This window comes from Meles meles, chromosome 2 (assembly GCF_922984935.1).
Source record: "Meles meles chromosome 2, mMelMel3.1 paternal haplotype, whole genome shotgun sequence".
Lineage (NCBI taxonomy): Eukaryota > Metazoa > Chordata > Mammalia > Carnivora > Mustelidae > Meles > Meles meles.
Window position 1 is genome coordinate 156,021,825 of NC_060067.1, and position 20,424 is coordinate 156,042,248.

Consider the following 20,424-nt stretch of genomic DNA (forward strand, 5'->3'; position numbering starts at 1 on the left):
CTTTAATGGTTCATAAAATCTATTCAGTGGATTGTCACAGCCTTTAAAACATGAAATAAACAGAGAACAGGAGAAAATATTTGCAAATCATCTATCTGATCAAGGATTAATATCCAGAGTATATAAAGAACTCCTACAACTAAAGAACTAAAAAACAACCTAATTTTAAAATGGGCAAAGAACTTAAATGGACATTTTCCCAAAGGAGATAGACAAATGGCCAGCCAGCATATAAAAGATGCTCAACATTACTAATCACTGGGGGAAGTACAAGTCAATGGCCAATGAGTTATCACCTCCTACTACTTAGGATGGCCACTAACAAAAAAAATAGAAAACACGTGTTGGCGAGGATGCGGAGAAGGGGGACACATGTGCACTGTTGGTGGGAATGTAAAGTGGCGCAGCCACGCTGGAGAAAGGTATGGCACTTCCTCAAAAATTAAAAATAGAATGACCCCGTGATGCCGGAATTGCACATCTAGGTATACGCCCCCCAGAACTGAAAGTAGGTTCTCAAAGAAATGTCTGCATCCTCATTTTCTTAGTGGCATTGTTCATAGTCACCATATTTGAAGGGATAAACGATGGGCAAGCAAATTGTTGCATATTCGTGCAATGGAATATTACTCAAACTTCAAAGGAAGGAAATTCAAATACATGCCACAACCTGGATTAGCCTGGAGAACATTTGCTAAATGAAATGAGCCCATCAGAAAAGGACAAATTCTGAATGGTTCTACTTGTGTGAAGTACCTACAGAAGTGAAATTCATCAAGACAGAAAGTAGAGTGATGGTTGCTGGGTGCTGGTAGAGGGGGAATGGGGAGTTGCTCTTTAACAGATACAGAGTTTCAACACTGCAAGAAGAAAAAGTTCTGGAACTGGTTCCACAACAATGTGAATCTACTTAACATCACTGAACGTCACACTTAAAACTTAAGATGGTAAATTTTATGTTATGCCTATTTTACCACAATTAAATCTTTAAAAAGCTATGTAGTAACTAAAAAAGAAAAAAAAGAAAAAAAGAAAAAAAAAGAAATGTAGTAGAACGGACAAGAAAAGATCTACTCGCATTGCTTGCAGTAGGGTAAAAAGGGTTTCCTGAACATTTGTTTCATGGTGGCAGGGGTGTGTGAGCACATGCATGGCTGGGTATGTCCTGGCTTACAGATGCACAGTATTTCTTACTGAGGGTCATGGTGAACAAGGAAAAGAATTTTGACAAACAATGCTGTGGACGACCTCAGACCACAGAGCGTGGGGACGGCAAAAGGCAGACTGCGTGGAGAGATCTCCCCTCCCCGTGTGGCGGAGCACAGAGTCCTCAGAAGAAGGGCTGCTCCTGATCTTTTGTTGCTTTCCAGGGTCTTCCCGATCCGCTCTAGAAACACTTATTGATGTCTATGGAGAATAAGATAATCTTGTGGGTCTTATACATTCTTCATCTTCTTCCATTTTCCCCAAGAACTAAAATCAGAACGCTCGATGGGTGTGGAAGGGTAAAGAAATGACAAGTATTTAGCACACTCAGTAACTGTGAAAGGAGGGACGGGGGAAGGATGGGAGGAAGGCACAGAAGGAAGGAAATGGTGGGGAATAAAGATGGATTGGTCTAGATTTCCCAGGCCTGCAGGTTTTATGTAAACCCTCTGCACCCTCAGGAAGCTCAGAGGCTCATTGAAAGCCTTCCCAGAAGGAAGGCGCAACAGGGGACCTGAAATCTCAGGTCGGGTTTGTAGAAGCACAGGGAGAAGCACTCCATGCTGCTGGGCCTTCAAGGCATACACAGAAGGTCTCTTCTTGGGGAACAAGAGTGGCTAAGCTGCCCTACCAGTATGCCCAAAGGGAGACACTCTTTTGTCTCTAGCAACTATGGAGGGGAGCCTATTGAAAGTGAAAGTGTGGAGCGTGTGTTTAATAAAGGAGCCACCATCAGTACGTGGTTTATAACTTCTGTAGCGTGCGGCACGCAGAAGGTGCCAGAAGCTCTCCGACTAGCTCCCAGCTGAGCAGAGCAGAGTCCTGCCAAGAAGACACAGAGCTGGAGCTGACATGGATTCCCTGTGATTTACAATCCTCACTCTTCCTGCTACGACAGGGAAAGTGACAGCACTGGTCTGGGTTGTGAGGTGAAGAGAAAAGCCAAGGTTTAGAGTGAGGGAGTGGGATTCCTGACGCATCACCACATCACACCAAGCTCAGCACCCTCACCTCCAAAACCTCACAAGGCTGCTGCAAAGACCAGATTCCATGACACCTTCCATTGCCATTGTAGATATTAGGACGGGTGCCGTGTTAGAAGAGAGGCCATCCATTCATTCACTCAGAAACATTGTGCACAGTGGCTACATGCAGGGAATGGAGTTATGTCCGTGGGAAAAACAAAGGCCTAGCCTCGTGCAGCTTGCCTTCCGGTGGCGGAAGAGGATACTGAACAAATCTGCACATATACAACGTCAAGGGGCGATCAGGGCTATGGAGCAAAACAAATCCTACTGAAGCGCCTGGGTTGGGCGTGGACGGGGCTTGTGTTATCTTCAGAGAGCAGGGAAGGTCCCACTGCTACTCAGGGGACATTTGAGCAGAACCAGAAGGGGGTCAAGGAGCCAGCAATGTCTGGGGAAGGATATTGCAGGCAGAGGAAGAATGAGTACGAGTTCTTGAAGGTGGGAGTGTGTGGGTTTTTTGAACTCCCAAGAGGGAAGTCAATGTGCTGGAAGCAGAGTGGGTGCAAGGAGAGCGGAAGGAGACCAGGAGGGAGAAGAGAAGGGTGTGGCTCATGGGCTTTATCTGGTATCCATGAACTTTGGGGGGTGAGGGGGTGTGCCTGTGCGTGTGTGTGTGCACATGTGTGCACACAGTAAAATATACGTCGCACAAAACTGACCATTTTAAATGTACAGTTCAGTGACACTAAGTACATTCCCATTATTGTGCGAACCATGACTATCATGAACCTCCCAGCCTCCAAGCACACCCAGACCTTCCAGACACTTCTAGAATCTGGAGAGCCTCCTGCTATCACCGCTTATGCCTTGCTCTTCTGTGCTTCACCTGCTTTCAGATGTATTTGAGAGTTTCTCTTGGGCCTATGGGAGTGAGTGGCATCCTGTGGGGATAGAAACTCACCACCCAGCTCCTGGAGACCATGCTCCTTGCCCGGCCGAGCTAAGAGCCCAGGAGACACCCCCACCCCAGCCCCGTTTCCGGTGCAGCCCTGTTCTGCAGTCAGAGCTCTTGGCCCCGTGACATGGTGGGGTCTTACTCCCAAGTAAGGGAGTAAGGGTGGGACCCCAAGAACTGGACCCCTCTGAGTCAGGGACCCCCTCTCAGAGCTGAGAGTGACTCCTGGAAAGCCAGAAAAGTACCTTTTCCCTGAATTTCTCCATAGGGGAAGCATCAAGAGCAGCCCAGCCCCATAAGCACAGAGGGGGCTGGAGGGGTGAGGGAGCCCCAGGAAAAGTCATCAGAAGTATGTGGGAGCCAAGCATCCTCAGATGGCTGACCATCCTCAGATGGCTGACCTTCGGTCAGGCTCTCAGAGCTCACATTACAGAAGGGGAAACAGAGGTTGGGAGAAGGCAATGGAATGCCCAGGGCCCACAGCCCTTCGAAGGTTGCATCAGGTCTAGAACCTGGTTCTCCTGGTTGCTGAAGACATGGTATCCCCCCACTGAGCAGCCCTGTGGCCTCACAGAGGCCCTGGAGGCCCTTCATCCACAAGGCGCATACCAACTTCCGTCCGAATTCAGGCTCTAGCTAAGGCTTTCAATCGTCTTCCCCGATCAAGTACCCACCTTCCCATGTTTTTAGTCAGGGCGCTCACTGTTTAAAAATGGACCTGCCAAATCCTGCTGGACACTGGGTTCTACTTCTGCAGATGCCCCACAACAGGGGGCAGGGTGTGCAGCAGAAGGTTCTGATTCTTCAGGAGGTGGAGGGGTATCTCTTTCCTCTCCCCTCCCCACCACATCTGAAGGTCCTCGCCTTTTCATTGGCACCTCACCGTTTCTATGATTTCCCCCAGTTCCCCTGACAACACCCCTGTCCCACTACTCGTCACTGTGCCTCCTGGGTTGTCTCCTCCTAAGCAACCCTTCTTCTGGGGTCCCACCCCACTATCTCCTCCACATAGCAGCTGCAGCGATCTTTCTAAAAGGTAAGTCAGCCTTGTTTAAAATACTTTAATGTGGTATTTTGAAAGAAAACCCAACTCCTTCTTGGCCTGCCCCCCTTCTTTGCCTTCGCCTACCCAGCCACCCTGCTCACCCTGTTCCAAGCACACAGACCCCCTCCTGCTCCTAGAATGTGCCAAGAGCGTGCTGTCCTCAGGGCCTTCCCCACCACTGTTCCCACTGCCCTTCCCAATCTCTGCAGAGCTGTTGCCTCATTTCAAAAATGTCACCCCCTTGGAAAGGTCTTTCCTCATCATCTGAGTAACCCAGTGCATCTGAGATAATTCTATCACACTGTCCTCTACTTTCTGCCCAGCACTTACCTCTTTTGGAAATGGTTGGTCATTTCCTTACTAGCTCCCCTTCATCGGCCACCTGTCAACTAGAAAGAGAGCTCCAGAGAGAGAACCTGGGCTGTCATGTGAGTGTCTGGCACTCACCCCGCAGCACAGCCCAGGGTCTGTGCAGAAAGGTCTTTGTTGGGGGCAGAATAGGTCCTCATGCAGAGGAGAGATGGTTCTGGACTGCCCTGGGTGCAGTCAGGTGGAGCTCCTTCTCCCACGCAGCTGCTGGGAACCCACATCGTCACACTCTTTCTGGAAAGCAGTCTGACAGTTTGGATCAGGGATCCTGAAACAGCTACACACAGTATTCGTCCAAATTAGTGCTCCTTCTGAGAGCCTAAACGGAGGTGGAAGAAACCCGAAATATAGGCAGCAATTTTTGCACAAATATTAGATAAAGCTGTCCATATATGTATGTGTGCACATACAGAGAGACAGTAGGGCAAAATTTTAAAATTGTGTTTATTTTAAGTCTGAATGATGAAAAAAGCCTATGGTATAGTGTTCAGTGATAAGAGGAATACAAAAGTGTGTGTACAGCCGGATCATAGCTAATATGATTTAGAGACCATTTGCGCCAGGCACTGCGGACTTTGCCTCTATCTCCTGCCTCTCTCCTCTCTCCCCATGAGGCTGTTATTATTTTACTGCCTGGGAAAATGAGATTTCAAAAGATCAAAGATACTGGTGAATGTGGTGTAGTTTATAAACCATGAAGTCAGGATTTAAGTCCATTTCAAAGATTCCATTTTCAACCATGCTCCATACTGGTTTCAGCTTTGGAAAAATGCCCTCCCCCACACTCAGAAAAGACTAAGATGAAATACCCCAAATTATTAATAGAGTTGCCTCTGCATGTTGGGATTATAGGAAATGTTCTTCTTTTTAAAGTCTTATATTTTTAAATTTGTTGCTATAATGAGTACATATTATTTTCATACAAGGTTTATAGTTTTATTTAAAAAATAAGTTGTCACACATAAAGCTATACATAAAATTGGCTTGTCAATATAGAAGCAAAAATATTTTTTAAAAAGGGATTTGAGTCAAATATATTTAATATATTGTCACTAAGAGAAGCTCATTCCATCATGAGAGAATTCAACATTAAGAAATATATTAATCTGTCACATCAGCAAGTCAAAATAGAAACGTAATTGTTGATAATTGTCCTGATAGATATTTTTTTTTAAAGATTTATTTTTTTGACAGATAGAGATTACAAGTAGGCAGAGAGGCAGGCAGAGAGAGAGAGAGGAGGAAGCAGGCTCCCAGCCAAGCAGAGAGCCCGATGCGGGGCTCGATCCCAGGACCCTGGGATCATGACCTGAGCCGAAGGCAGAGGCTTTAACCCGCTGAGCCACCCAGGCGCCCCTCCTGATAGATATTTTGAAAGACATTATACAGAATTCAGTGGCATTCCTGCGAAAGCTTCTTGTAACCTAGAGTAAAGGAAAAGTTTCCAGATATCTACTGAAAGCCAACAGCCAAATTCAAGATAAATGAGACGTGCCTAATATTGATATTAGTTAGCTTTGTTTTGGAACTTTTAGCCTGTATAATGTAACAAGACAAAGCAGTAAAATTACATATTTAAGGAAAAGATGTAACAGATGACATATTTGTCTTCTTGAGAAATCTAAGACAAGTAATGGAAAAACTATCAGAATTAATAAAATAACTCAAATACACAAACACCAGTAGATTTCTTTTTTCAATAATAACATTAGCAAACTCATGTTCCAAAATTAATGCATGGATTTAAATGTAACACCAACAAAAATTAGCACAGCCATTTTTAACTTGTCAAAATTATTCTTAAATTATAACAGAAAAGTGAGCGAGAAAGAAAGAAAGTCTTAAAAGAAGAAATTGCACTGCATTATTAAACTGGAGTAATTAATATATGTGGTTCTACGCAGGAAAAAATAGAGTCCAGAAACAGGCCCGTGAATACATAGAAATTGAATATTGGACAAGCAAACATTTCAAATCATTGAGAAAGATGGGTTTTAAAAAATATTAATTTGTTTGGAGAGAGAAAGATGAGAATGCAGAAGCAGGGGTGGGTGAAGAGGGAGAGGTCGGGAATGAGTCCCCAGCAGACTCTGAACTGAGTCTGATGCAGGGCTTGATCCCACGACCCTGATATCATGACATGAGCCAAAATCAAGAGTCAGGCATTATGGACTGAGCCACCCAGGTGCCCCGAGAAAGATGTATTTTCTTTTAATTTATCATATAGTATTTGATTTGTCAACAAAAATGTTTCTCTTCATTCCTGAAATATTCTATATATTTTTCAAAAAATTTAATTTTTGCCCTTGACATTTAATTCTTCCATCCATTTGAATCGGACAGTTGAGAGTAATTGTAAGGTAAGGATAGAATTTCATGTTTTTTCTGTATGGAGCACCAGTTGTCCTAGCATCATGCATTGAATGGCTTGTCATTTCCTTGGTGATCTTCTATATCTCTTCTGGAATGTACTACTTTCCAAATGGGTGAGGGTCAGTTTGGGTCTCTCTATTCCATTTCCCTGTTTTTTTCATACACCTCCACCCTTAATTGCCACAGCTTTTAATAAGCATTTGTATCTCATAGGGGTCTTCTACCTGATTCTTTTTCTTCAGGGATATATTTTCTGTTTTGGGTCTTTGCTCATGGGTAAAATTTTATTTATTTATTTATTTATTTATTTATTTATTTATTTATTTGAGAGAGCACAAGCAGGGGGAGCAGCAGAGGGAGAGGGAGAAGCAGGCTCCCCGCTGAGCAGGGAGCCCAGTGAGGGGATTGATCTCCGGATGCCCGGATCATGACCCGATCCAAGTCCATTTTGGGAATTCACAGTAGAGAGGAAGGAGCTCACCTTACTGCCCTCTAAGTCCACAAAATCAATCAAAGCTATGTTGTTGGGAGAAATTCTCACAGAGAGCACAAGGGGTTATGATCATCATCGTGCAATTTGTCATCATGAAAAAGTGGAGACAACCTCTCTTCAGTAAAAAATGAATAAATGGGGGCACCTGGATGGCTCAGTGGGTTAAGCCTCTGCCTTCGGCTCAGGTCATGATCTCAGGGTCCTGGGATGGAGCTCCGCATCGGGCTCTCTGCTCAGCGGGGAGCCTGCTTCCTCCTCTCTCTCTCTGCCTGTCTCTCTGCCTACTTGTGATCTCTGTCTGTCAAGTAAATAAATAAAATCTTTAAAAAAATGAATAAATCGTTAAATAAAATGAGGTTTATTCACTAAATGGAATAAGATAAAAAATAGAAGACCTAGAGATCTATGTAGCAAAATGAACAAATCTTAAAAACACGATTTGGGGTAAAAAAAAATGCAAAAAGGTGACACGCATTCTGAAGTCACTTTTGCAGAACAGATCAAGCAAAAGTATAGATTGTTTGTGGCTGTTTATCCATATGTCACAAACGTATAAACTCGCACGTGGCAATAGCACTCACTAACTTCGAGATAATTATTATTTTTGGAGACAAAGGAAGAGGAAAATAATGATCAAGCTTTAGTTTTATCTGTGACACAAAAAGAGAAGGGAGAAGAAAAGGGAACTGATGTAGATGTACATCATATAAGTATCAGTTTGATATTAGTCTTGTTACATTAGTGTGCTTTTCAAATATATAAAATATTCATAAATAATAGTGAAAAAATTTTAAACTAGTTATATATTTCTATCATCTTGGGGTGGCAAAGACATTTCTAAGTGTGAATGCCAAAGGTAAAAATTGGTAAGAATTATAGATGGACTAGATAAAGATATTACCCTTCTATGTACAATAAATGCCATAAATTAAAAAGCAGAAGACAAGTCGAGAAAAATATTTACAATATATATGACAAATTAAATATATTTATCATAGAAAGGAATCTTGTGTATCATTAAGAACATGATAAACACTTCAGTGTAAAGTGAGATTAATAAATACAGGATAAATATTATTAGAAAATGAAATTAAAATTATGGGGGTTTTTTTTTAGTTTTTAGCCAAAAAACTATAAAAAGCTTTTCCTCTTTTTTCTTTTTCTCTCTCCTTTTTTAAATTTTATTTTATTTTTCCAGCATTCCAAGAATCATTATTTGTGCATCACACCCAGTGCTCCATGCAATATGTGCCCTGTTTGATACCCACCACCAGGCTCACCCATCCCCCCACCCCCTCCCTTCCAAAACCCTCAGTTTAAATTTTAAATTTTAACTGTGAGTTGAGCAGGTTGACAAAGATTTCTTTAAAATTTGAGAAAAGCCATTGACGAAAGGCCAGACAACTGGGCTTCCTTCATCGCTGTGAGAATGTAAATGAGCATTACCTTCGTAGAGATCAATCCAGCATCAGAGATGAAGATCCTGACATCTATGTATCTTCCTTGATGTAGTAGTTCCACTTATAGAAAAACAGCTTTAAAAATATTGGACCAGGGGCGCCTGGGTGGCTCAGTGGGTTAAGCCGCTGCCTTCGGCTCAGGTCATGATCTCAGGGTCCTGGGATCGAGTCCCGCATCGGGCTCTCTGCTCAGCAGGGAGCCTGCTTCCCTCTCTCTCTCTCTCTGCCTGCCTCTCTGCCTACTTGTGATCTCTCTCTCTCTCTCTCTCTCTGCCTGCCTCTCTATCTACTTGTGATCTCTCTGTCAAATAAATAAGTAAAATCTTTAAAAAAAAAAATTGGACCAACGACTAAATATATATTTTACAAAGATGTTTGTTATGGGTTTATTTGTAATGATCAAAGGTTGCAAATAACTTATTTGACCAATAGTGGTTAAATAAATTAATGTTGAGTCTGCACATGGCATGTAGTTACTAATATTGGCTCCAAAATTGCATTTACTTATATATAGCTTACCATACTCTTTACTGAAATAACTATATTATAATACTGTATGCACAGTTTGGCCCTATTTTTTTTAAGATTTAAATATTTATTTTGAAGAGAGAAAAAGAGGGAGAGAGAGCATGAGAGCATGCAAGCAGGGGGAGGAGCAGAGGGAGAGAATCTGTAAGCAGACTCCCCACTGAGCACGGAGCCCCATGGAGGCTCAATCTCACGACCCGGCAAAATCATAACCTGAGCAGAAACCAAGAGTCAGATGCTTAACCAACTGAGCCACTCAGGTGCCCTGAGCCCCGGTTTTTAAAAAGTGTAGATACATCTATAAAAAACTCTATAAAAACTCTGGAAATTCACCATGAAAGTGTTCATAGTGATTCTCCACATGTGGCGGGATTACAGGTCATTTTTATTTTGTCCTTTGCATGGATCCGAATTTTTCTGACTTTCCACATATATGTATTACCTGCTTATGAAAAATTAGGTTAAAAAGTGAAAGACAAGTTTTAAAAAATAAATTAACTTAGCATGAAGAGTATAATAATATTTTTCAGAGAAAGTACAGGGAAATACATACTCATATACTGTGGTATGAAATGCCTGAAGGCCGATTTGGCAAAATAGATCAGAAGACTTCAAAGTGTTACAATCTTGCGCCTAGCAATCTCACTTCCAGAACTTTTAACCTCAACCAAGATTAACGGGGGACATGAACAAGGATAAGTACATGAGCAAAGGGCACCCTTGCCGCTTTCCTTCTGATACTAAAAGATGGAAACAGCTTGGGTGTGTACAAAAGCAATGGGTAAAATAAGTACGGTACAACTTACTGATAAGATGCCTTGCAGCCTTGTAATGTATACTACAGGCCGAATGGGTAATGCCAGGAACAGATGGACATGATACACTCTTTTTAAAGCAGGTCACCACCAAACAGGATGTAGATAATGATCCCAGCTCTGCTTTTTTTTTTTAAATGGCAATGGAAAATTATGTACCAGAATGTTCACAGTGGTAATCTCTCTGGATGATGGTGCTATAAGTAATTTTTGTCTTCCTCTCTACTTTCTGGATTTCCTATAACAGAAGCTGATTACTTGTGTAAAGAGAAAAGCATATTTAATGTGATTCGTAAGAGGAGGGCGAGTGCTCCAAGCTTGGATGGAGCACAGAAAGGACAGAATTCCATCACGTCATTCATGCTTTCTGATGTTGCTCAAGGTCACATGTTCCGATATTTTTTTTTAGATAATTGCTTAGTTTCTTTTTTTTTTAACTTCACATTTTAAAATGATGTTTAATGGTATTATGTATTTGAGCATGTTGCTTTGTGTTTAATCCAAATTTCACTGAGGTATGTAAAGCAAAAATGTAAAGTTTGGGGCACCTGGGTGGTGCAGTCTGTTAAGCCCGGGACTCTTGGTTTTGGGTCCTGAGATCGAGCCTCCTCTGAGCACTGCATTGGACTCCATGCTTAGGGGAGTCTGCTTGAGATTCTCTCTCCCTCTTCTCCTCCCACTTGTTCTCTCTCTCTTTCCCTCTCTCTACAATAGATAAACCTTAAAAAAAGAAAAAGAAAAAAAGTAAAGTCCTCCAATCCTTTGGCTTGTGAATTTCATTCCCAAGAAGTGGCTCTGTTAGCAGTTTCATTTCTATGAAGGGCTTCCAGACATTTTCTTTTCATTTGCAGGTATATTTATACACGGTCTGCCTCTGCACCCCTCCCCCGCCCCCACCAACAAGGGTCAATACAACAGAGATCATTTTACACAAAGCTCCTGCAATTTGCTCTTCCACTTCACAAGCATGTATTCTGGGCCTCTTCCTTTGTCAGAAACCTTTTTTTTTTTTTTTAAGATTTTATTTATTCATTTGACAGAGAGAGATCACAAGTAGGCAGAGAGGCAGGCAGAGAGAGGGGGTGGGAAGCAGGCTCCCCGCCGAGCAGAGAGCCTGATGCAGGGCTCAATCCCAGGACCCTGGGACCATGACCTGAGCCAAAGGCAGAGGTCTTAACCCACTGAGCCACTCAGGTGCCCCAGTCAGAAGTCTTTTTTATTTTCCCTTATGTATTTGGAGTCACACTCAGTTGCTACTATTTCTCTTTTTTAAAAGTTTATTAATTTTTTTTTTAGTAATCTTTACATCCAATGTAGGACTCAAACTCATGACCCCGGGATCAAGAGTCACATGCTCTATGGACTGAGCCAGCCAGGTGTCCCTCTGCCACTATTTCTTTTATCTCACATGCCATCCTCTTTCTTGGATATTTTTTGCCCATTTTTTCTAGAGTCATTTGTTTCATACCTAATAGCATCATTAATTTTCCCCTGTGGATGTGTGTGCCTTGTGCATATATACGAGGGGAAATTTCATGCTCTTAAGGCTTAATTTAAGATGCCAGAATAGGGGATGCCGGGGTGGCTCAGTTGGTTAAGCTGCTGCCTTTGGCTCTGGTCATGATCCCAGGCTCCTGGGGTTGAGTCCTGCATCGGGCTCCTTGCTCAGTGGGGAGCCTGCTTCTCTCTCTGCCTCTCCCTGCCACTTTGCCTGCTTGTGCTCTCTCTCTCTGACAAATAAATAAATTAAATCTTTAAAAAAAAATGTTAAAAAAAAAAGATGCCAGAATAGGAAGAAGTCTTTTCCAAATTGCTAAGAACTCAACACACCATGGAATATGCAACTCAACACCCTTTGATGGCCTCCAAATCCTCTTTTTAAAAATCAGCTTTAATGAGGTATAAATGACATTTCACAAAATTTGCCCATTTTAAGTGTACAATTATGAGGCTTACAAATATATGCCTTTGGGTAAAGACCGCAGTCAAAATGTGGGCTATTTCCATCACTCCCAAAATTTTCCCCAAGGCCCTTTTTGTTCAATCCCTTGACACCATCCCCTTGTCCCTGAGAAACACCGATCAGCTTTCTGTTACTGTAGTTTTGCCTCATACAGAGTTTCATATACAAGGAAACATACAGCATGTTTTTGCATGTGTGTTCAGCTTCTTTCTCGTAGCGCAATGCTCTTGAGATTCAAACAGGTCCTTATAGGTATCAGTTGTCTGTTACAACCTTCAATGTTTTAAATCCATTCATCAATTAATGCACGTTTGTTTTCAGTTGGGAGCTAATAAGAGTAAAGCTCCTAAGAACAGATGCATACAAGTCTCTGCGGTCACAGGGTTGTTGCATGTCTCTTTGAATAATAACTAGAAATGAAATCTCTGGGCCACAAGATAAGAAGTTCCCAGACTGTTTTCTGAAGTTTCCGTTCCATTTCACCTTACCATCAACATTGTAAGAAAGTGGCAGTTTCTCCACAGCCTTGCCGACACTTGATGTGATCAGTTTTTGATATTAGCAAAATATCGCAGGTGTGTAGGGATATCCCACTGATTTTTAAAAGCTATTTTCAAAGAAGTCGATACTATTAAGCACCTTTTCACGTGCTTGCTTGCCATTCATCTATCTTTTCTGTTCTAATATTCGTTCAATTGAATTTTTATCTTCTTTTATGAAGTTATAAAATTTATTTACATATTCTTATATCAGATATATATTTTTCAAATATTTTCCCAGTCTGTGGTTTACATATTCATTTCCATAATAGTCCTCGCTCCCTCTCTCTCTCTATATATTTATATATACATACATACATATATATATACATATATATACACATATATACATATATATATGTATTTTTTTTTAGAGAGTGTGTACATAAGTGGGGCTGGGAGGCCACAGGGAGAAGGAGAGAAAGAATCTTAAGCAGATTCCACACTCAGCACAGAGCCCAACATGGGGCTCCATCTCACGACCATGAGATCATGACCTGAGCTGAAATCAAGAGTTGGATGCTAAACTGACTGAGTCACCCAGGTGCCCCAATAATAGTATCTTTTAAAATGTAGAAGTTTTTAACTTTGAAAAAGTCCATCAAGTTTTCTTTTATGGTTGATGGGTTTTTTTGGTGTGTTTTTAAAAAAATTTTTTTATTTATTTGTCAGAGAGGGAGATAGAGAGCACAAGCAGGGGTAGCAGCAGACAGAGAGAGAGAGAAGTAGACCCCCCGCTGAGCAAGAAGCCCAATGCAGGACTCAATCCCAGGACCCTGAGATCATGACCTGAGCTGAAGGCAGATGCTTAACTGACTGAGCCACCCAGGCATCCCTATATATGGTTTTATATTCCAAAAGGTTTTTTTTTTAACTAAGCCAAAATCACAAAGATTTTTTGCTATGGTCTTTTTCTAGAAATATAGCATATCCATTTTTAGCAACTTTCATGATTTTTTTTTCTTTTTGACAGGGTTTCAGCAATTTGATTATGATATAACTTGATGTCATTTTCTCCATACACGAGACTGATTGACTTTCTTGAATCTTTGGGTTTATGGTTTTCACACACTTGGAATTTCCATCTTTCATATCTTCAAAGATGTCTTTTTCTCTTCCAGCCCCTTTCTGATAATCCAATTATGGTTTTAGGCCACTTAATACTGTCTCATTGCTCACTAGAGCCCAATTCCCTTTTCCCAGTTTCATATCTCTCTGTGCTTCACTGTGGATAGTTTCTATTGCTGTGCCTACAAGCTCACTGGTCTTTCTTCTACAGGATATAATGTGCTATTATTACCTTCTAGAGGTGTTTTTTGTCTGTTTTACAGATCACATTTTTCATCTCTAGATGGTTGATTTGCGTCCTTTTTATCTTTTTTTTCTCTTCCTATTCTATTTCATGATTTTAATTTTTTAAAGATTTTATTTATTTATTTGACAGAGAGAGAGAGATCTCAAGTAGGCAGAAAGGCAGGCAGAATGAGAGGGGGTAGCAGGCTTCCCGCTGAGCAAGGAGCCCGATGCAGGGCTCAATTCCAGAACCCTGAGATGATGACCTGAGCTGAAGACAGAGGCTTAACCCAATGAGCCACCCAGGAGCCCCATATATCATGATTTTCAATTATACACCCCAGTCTAGTTATATAATTTGTAATAGCTGTATTAAGGTTCTTGTAGACTAATTACATAGACTTACTTTCTGGTTCTGTTCCTGTTGATTTGTGTTTCTCCTGGCTACAAGTTATGTTTTTCTATTTCTTTGCAGGCTTACTAATTTTTTCTTTTTTTAATTATATAATTAAAATACAGTGTTATATTAGTTTCAAGTGTGCAACATAATTATTCAACAATTCTATACATTACCCAGTGCTCATCAAGATAAGTGTTCTCTTAATCCCCATTACCTATTTCACCCATCCCCCACCCACCTCCCCTCTGGTAACCACCAGTTTGTTCTTTGTATTTAAGAGTCTGTTTTTTCCCTTGGTTCACTTGCTTTGTTTCTTAAATTCCACATAGTGAAATCAAATGGTATTTGTCTTTTCCTAACTGACTTATTTCACATAGCATTATACCCTCTAGATCCAACTATGTTGTTGCAGATGGTGTGCCTACTAATTTTTATTGGGTGTCAGATACTGATTTTTATAGGGAATGTTGAATATTGTTGTTCCTTTAAAGAGTGTTATTCTTCATTATGGCATACTATTAAGTCTCTTATCGATCAAACTGATCAAGGCTTGCTTTTTTTGATTCTTAGAAATCATATCAATGTACATCAGTCAGTTTTGGACTGCTCTGCTAGCATTAAAGATAGAAATAAAATCATCAATTTGAACCAAAAAAAAAAAAAAGAGTCATCACCAAACCGAGGTCAACTGGATTTTCTTCTACATTATCTTCTAGGAGTTTATAATTTCATGTTTTATGCTTAGGTCATGATCCATTTTTAGCTAATTATAGTGAAAGGTATAGGTCTATGTATAATTTTTTTTTTTTGTCGTGTGGACGGCGATTTGTTCCAGCATTGTTTGTTGAAGAGAATATACTTTCTTCACTGAATTGCCTGGGCTCCTTTGTCAATGACTAGTTAGCTATATTTGTGGCCGTCTATTTCTTGGTCCCCTGTTCTATTAATTGGGATTGCCTTAAATCTGTAAATCAAGTTGGAAAGAACTGAGATGGTAATATTAGTCTTCCTGTCATTGTAAATGAAACAAACTTTATTTATTTACTTATTTATTATTTATTTAGATCTTTCTTAATTTCTTTCATCAGAATTTTGTAGCTTTCTTCATATACATCTTGTTCATATTTTGCTCAATTTATACTTTAGTCTTTCATTTGTTTGGGGTAAATGGTATTGTGTTTTTAATTTCAAATTTCAATGCTTTATTGCTGTTATATAAGAAAGCAAATGACAGGGCGCCTGGGTGGCTCAGTGGGTTAAAGCCTCTGCCTTCGGCTCAGGTCATGATCCAGGGGTCCTGGGATCAAGCCCCACCTCAGCCTCTCTGCTCAACAGGGAGCCTGCTTCCCCTCTCTCTCTGTCTGCCTCTCTGCCTACTTGTGATCTCTGTCAAATAAATAAATAAATAAATCGTAAAAAAAAAGCAAATGACTTTTGTTTATTAATCCTTATTCTGCAACCTTGCTATAATCACTTATTAGTTCCAAGAGGGTTTTTTTGTTGTTGATTCTTTTGGGTTTTCTACATAGACAGTCATGTCATCTGTGAAGAGTTGTCTTTCTTCCTTCTCAACCTGTAGGCCATTTATTTCCTTTTCTTGTCTTATTGCATTAGCTTAGACTTACAGTATGGTGTTGAATGGGAATGGTGGCAGCGAACGTTCTTGACTGTTTGCTGTTCTAGGATGCTGCTTGACATTATAATCTAGATCATTAACTTGGAACTCCCACTGTATCCATCTTAATATTTTTCAAACATATTTTTCATTCATAATAACTCCTTTTTTCTGATTTTTCCTTTTCACATAAACATATTCCTTTTAAATTTGTACAATATCATGTATAATCTCTCTGAGGACACTAATTATTGGTTTTCTTAAAAGTTATTTTCTGCACTCTATCTCTGCTTTCTCCTGAATTATTCCATTTGCTTATTGTTAATCCCTTCTTCAATATTGCTCAGTTTCTTCTGATTCTTTTGACACTGGGTTGACTGTTTATATTTATGCATAAAGGACATCGTTCTGTATTGATAGTTGATATAGATTTCCTCTGAAGCTATGTGAGATTGTTTCTCCATTGACCACTTCCCTGAATAGAATGACAGAGTGTGCATTTTCATTAAGTTGTGTGGGGTCTTCTGAAGGTGCAAGAAATAAGTAAGAAGGTAATAAGACTGGCTTCCTTAAAAAGCGATCCAAGGTTTGTAAAGCTAATTGTACTGACTGGGAACAATAATCATATTAGTTGCTATTATTGGCCATGCTGGTAGTGATGGTGGTTGTATCTAGATTTGTGAACTTCATACCTACTAGAACATCTAAATCTTTTCCAGGCAAAAATTACTATTTTTATGTAGCCCAATCTACATGGCAACCTCATATATATACTATCTTTATTCTTTACAGTAATTATTCAAGGTAAGAATGCTATTTCCATTATGCATATGAGAAAACAGGTTTGGAGTAAATAAATCACATTGCCTTTTAAACAGCTATTAAGCAGCAAAGACAGAATTCCACACATTTCTGTGAGTTCCCAAAGTCAGGAAGTGCTCTCTCCACCACACCCACTATGTTGTCCCTCACACACTATTACTGAGTCTGGCCTTTCTGCTATGATGCCTCACTGGTTGATTTTTTTGAGCCTTAATTGCATGCTTTTTTTACTCTTATTTTAATTCAGCTTGTTAGTTTCAGGCTTTCATTCCTGAGGGATTTTTTTTTTTTAATCTGGCTCTGTTAGTTTTTCCCCTCATTTTATATGTTCTGATAATCTAATGAACAAAATTTTTGAGTCGGCATACAAATTGCTGAGAAAATATTGACTAAGAAAGGCTGAAGTTAGAACCCTAAAGGATGCCACTATAGTCCTTCCTCGATGTGAGATTAATCTATTATTTAGCACTACTCAGTAAGGTAGCTTACTTAGACAAATTTGCCTGGCCCTGGAATAACAAAACTTGCTCAGACTGAGACTTAGAACAGGAATTATAAATAAATGAATAACTTAAAAATCTCGTCACAAGTGTCTTATTTTTATTACTTCCTATGCTTTGGAACAGAGTGAGAGCAGTCAGACTTCAACGCCAAGTAGAATGGGTTTTTAAATATGTGGTTCCCATGGGGCACCTGGGAGGCTCAGAGGGTTAAGCCTCTACCTTCAGCTCAGGTCATGATCTCAGGTCCTGAGATTGAGCCCCTCATCATGCTCTCTACTCAGTGGGGAGCCTGCTTCCTCCTCTCTCTCTCTCTGCCTGCCTTTCTGCCTACTTGTGATCTCTGACAAATAAGTAAATAAAATCTTTAAATATGTGGTTTCCTGTATGGTCTTGGGCAAGTCCTTAAACCTCACTGAACCTCAGTTGCTCTGTATATAAAATGGGAGGAAGTATGTCTGCTGTCAGGCATAGACATACTACATATAGCGCACATGGCATAGCCTCCAACCTTGAGGAAGAAGGAGTACTAGGCACTGTGCTAGTACATATTTTCATGTAATAGGCAAATCCAACAATGAAGAGTTTTATACCTTAATTTTAAGTCTCTGTGTCTCTGGACATCTGTGTCTCTAAATCCATACAATAATCACAATTAACCCCAAAATGTCAGGGGTCTGAGACTTTTTTCTTCATTTCTTTTTCTGTCTTTAATCTTTTCCAGCTTCATCTTTGAAAGCATAAAATAAAGCCCATTTTTTCCAGTTCAAGTGTGTGCTCCCTGCCCCCGAAACCTGGTAGATAAAGGTGCTTTTCTGCACAACCCTCCCTTCTGTTTACACATTCCATCTCTGGGTTGCATTTAATAAATGTTGGAGAGGTGGCTCAAAAAGACTGAATTATGGATAGTGACTTTTTTTTTTAAGAGAGAGTGTGTGTTTTTTTAATAAACATAAATACATTATATGTTTATTAAAAAAAAAATTTGGAAGGGGAGGCGAACCATAAGAGACTATGGACTCTGAAAAACAACCTGAGGGTTTTGAAGGGTCAGGGCTGGGAGGTTGGGGGAACAGGTGGTGGGTAACGAGGAGGGCACGTTTTGCATGGAGCACTGGGTGTTGTGCAAAAAGAATGAATACTGTTACGCTGAAAAAATAAATAAAATGGAAAAATTCAGTAAAAAAAAAAAAGAGAGAGAGTGTGTGTGTATGTGCATGCATGAGTAGGAATGGGGTGGGGAGGTTGAGAAGGGCAGAGGGAGAGGGAGAGAATCTTATGCAGACTCCACACTAAGCACAGAGCCCAACACAGGGCTAGATCATACAACCCTGAGATCATGACCTGAGCCCAAATCAATGAGTCAGACGCTTAACCAACTGAGCCACCCAGAAGGCCCCAAATAGTGTCTTCTTAAAGAAGTCCAAGTCAAAGGGGCACCTGGGTGGCTCAGTGGGTTAAAGTTTCTGCCTTCGGCTCAGGTTATGATCTCAGGGCCTGGGATCAAGCCCTACATTGGGCTCTCTGCTTAGCGGGGAGCCTGTTTCCTCCTCTCTCTCTGCCTGCCTCTCTGCCTACTTGTGATCTCTGTCTGTCAAATAAATAAATAAAATCTTAAAAAAGAAGAAGAAGAAGAAGTCCAAGTCATGAATAGACAGACCTGGGAAGATACCTGTAAACTCAGTAAGAGAGAACAAAGCTTTGAAGACAGAAGAGAGACTCAAATCCTTCTTCTGCACCTCAGGTTCTTTACCCCCCTGCCTTCAGTGTCCTGTCTGGGGATGAGGAGGATGATGGTGATTCCGTTTAGCTCACAGGTAAACGGTTTTCTAAGGTACAGAGTTTTCTAAGGTACAGAGTGTGAAAATGCTTTACAAACTGGCAAGTACCATAGGGAGGCTAGCTGTTATTACAGAAAAGGAAGTTATTTCCCCATGTCAAAAACTGCAGAAATAGTTAATACATAAAGAATATCTGTAGGGAAGATAGAAAAATTCATTTCATTTAAAAACAAGATCACCGGCATTATTTATGAGGGGCTCATATGAAGAAATACCCAAGGTCTGCAGGCTGTCTTTTTAATCATTTTTACATTTTACAAGTAATACTACAAAAGTGCAGCCAAATAAAGAAAGGGTCTTTGTGAAGTGGGGTTGGTGAACCTGTCTGCATCAGTATCGCTGGGGACACTTGTTAAAAATGGAGACCCCCGGGACACCTGGGTGGCTCAGTGGGTTAAAGCCTCTGCCTTCGGCTCAGGTCATGATCCTTGGGTCCTGGGATCGAACCCCACATCGGGCTCTCTGCTCAGGGGGGAGCCTGCTTCCTCCTCTCTCTCTGCCTGCTTCTCTGCCTACTTGTGATCTCTTTCAAATAAATAAATAAAATATCTTTTCAAAAAAATGGAGACCCTGGAGCCCCACCCTGGCCCAAATATCAGAACTGCTAGGGCTGGGCCTCAGGAATTTGCAGACTCTTAGTTGGTTGTACTGCAAACCAAGGTTGAGAACAGTTGTGCTAGGGAAGCATGATTGACTCCATCAGGCAGTAGTGAACTCATGATTTGATCTTTTGTTCAATTTTTTTAAGGAAAACAATGCCAAAAAATTTAGAAATTAAAAAGTAGATTAAGACCCATAGTCCCATCAATACTAAGTATAACAGTAGTTGTATTTATGTTTTAGGAAAACAGAGACATGTTTTAATTATCATCACTGTGGGTTTTTTAAAAATATAAATTTGCATGCTGTCTCCAAATAAGGGAATTTTTTCTAGGCTAGGAATTATAACAAGAACTTAGATATCAACACAGTGCCATTTTTCCTCATAAATGCCTACCAAATTTCAAGCTTCTCTATGTCAGCAGAATCAAATGTGGGTGACTCAGTCAACATGTGTCTGTATTTTACTTAACACAGATTCACAAGAATGCTGTCTTCCTTCCTGAAGCTTGCTCAGCACCCTCAAACATTTTACCACTCAAAAATCTTTTCTATTAACCCTACCACAGTGGGGAGTAAATTTCCACTGTGGAAATATTTTTACTCTACAAAGTTGAAATAGCCACATGTGTATCTCCT

At 40.5% G+C, this 20,424-nt stretch overlaps 1 protein-coding gene across 2 annotated transcripts in view; it reads left to right on the forward strand.

Moving 5' to 3' along the window:
* Nucleotides 1–20,424, forward strand: part of BLK (BLK proto-oncogene, Src family tyrosine kinase) — a 67,730-nt gene that overhangs the window by 20,258 nt on the left and 27,048 nt on the right. The window contains exon 1 of one of the 2 annotated variants that reach the window (XM_045985326.1): nucleotides 4,140–4,165. The exons of the other annotated variant lie outside the window; for it this stretch is intronic. The gene's annotated coding sequence lies outside the window, so the exon portion shown is untranslated. Of the gene's footprint in view, nucleotides 1–4,139; nucleotides 4,166–20,424 lie in introns of those variants that run through there. 2 annotated transcript variants of the gene reach the window in all.